Here is a 1,508-nt window from a genome sequence, read left to right on the forward strand (position 1 = left end):
CCCCCCCCCCCCCCCACCACACACACAACCAGCCAATCACAAGGCTCAGGCGTGGGTAACCCAGGCACGACGAGATTTCGACCCGGCAGAGAGAGGAGGCCCCGGGACCAAAGCCCACCCCTTTGTATGTAAACAGTCTGAGAGCTGGGGTTGTGGGAGGCGACCTCTAGCCAGGTCCCCCAGGCGTGAATCTTCCAGACTGCTCCCTGGTCTTTCCTCTCACATCTCTCTGGCAAATTATCTCGGGCATAAAATGGTTGGGGGTTGGGTGGGCCATTTGCACGTTCTAAAGGTCACATTACGGCGCACTTGGCAAGGCCAAGGTGAGAGGATGGCTTGAGTCCCGGAATTCGAGATCAGCCTAGGCACCAACAGCTAGCCCTCGTCTCTACAAAAAAAAAAAAAAAAAGCTGGGCATGATGTCCCACATCTGTAGTCCCAGCTACTCAGGAGGCTGAGGCAGAAGGATTGCCCGAGGCCAGGGGTTCCAGGCTGCAGTGAGACGTGATTGTGCCACTGCACTTCAGAATGGACAACAGGGCAAGACCCCAACTTGAAAAAAAAAATAAAACGAATAAAATAAAGGCCACCTTATGGGGGACATGGGGTCCGACATGGCAGCTCACACCTGTCATCCCAGTACTTTGGGAAGCAGAGGCGAGAGGACTGCCTGAGCCCAGGGGTTTGAGACCAGCCTGGGCAACATGGCAAGACCTCATCTCTACAATAAATAAAACATTAGTCAGGCATGATGGCATGCACCGCATATTTCTAGCTACTCGGGAGGCTGAGGCGGAAGGATCGCCTGAGCCCAGTAAGTTGAGGCTGAGGTAGCCGTGAACATGCCATTGCCCTCCAGCCTGGGCAACAAGAATGAGACCCCAACTCAAAAAAAAAAGTCTCGCAGAATCTGGGCGGGCATCCCTGGGGGATGAGGCTAAGGTGTGCGATTCCTCCACTGAGCCAGACATTGCACACACCATGTCTCCCTACAAGTCCATCATGGATGGGGCTCACAGACAGCCAGGAGCTCACCTAATATCTCAGAGCTTAGAGTGAGACTCCAACTCAAAAAAGAAAAAGAAATAGGGGAGACCAAGATTCGTAACAAGGCCTGCACACTCCACAGTCCTTCTTCCTCCCACCCCAGCCTGGCTCTCCCTATGGGTCTGGAAAGTCCCTCAGCCCCACCCACACTGGTCAGCTCCTGTGGTGTTTTGTTCATGTGGCTGCATTTATGGGCTGAGCCCCAAGACCCCTCCTTTGTGCACTCCTCTGGGTAGTTATCACCCACACTTTGTCTTCTGTGTCCTCTTTGGAGAGCCCAGCCTAATGTTCAACAAAGAGAGGACATTCACAGGCCCAGCACTGACTTCTTCCAAGGGGAAGAAGGAGAATTGATGTTTGGTTTTTTGGGGGTTTTTTTTTTGAGTTGGAGTCTCACTCTGTCACCCAGACTGGAGTGCAGTGGCCGCTCCCGGCCACCGCAGCCTCGACCTCTGGGCTCC

This window comes from Carlito syrichta, unplaced genomic scaffold (genome assembly GCF_000164805.1).
Source record: "Carlito syrichta isolate Samal-C Ts95f unplaced genomic scaffold, Tarsius_syrichta-2.0.1 Scaffold309114, whole genome shotgun sequence".
NCBI classification, from domain to species: Eukaryota; Metazoa; Chordata; class Mammalia; order Primates; family Tarsiidae; genus Carlito; species Carlito syrichta.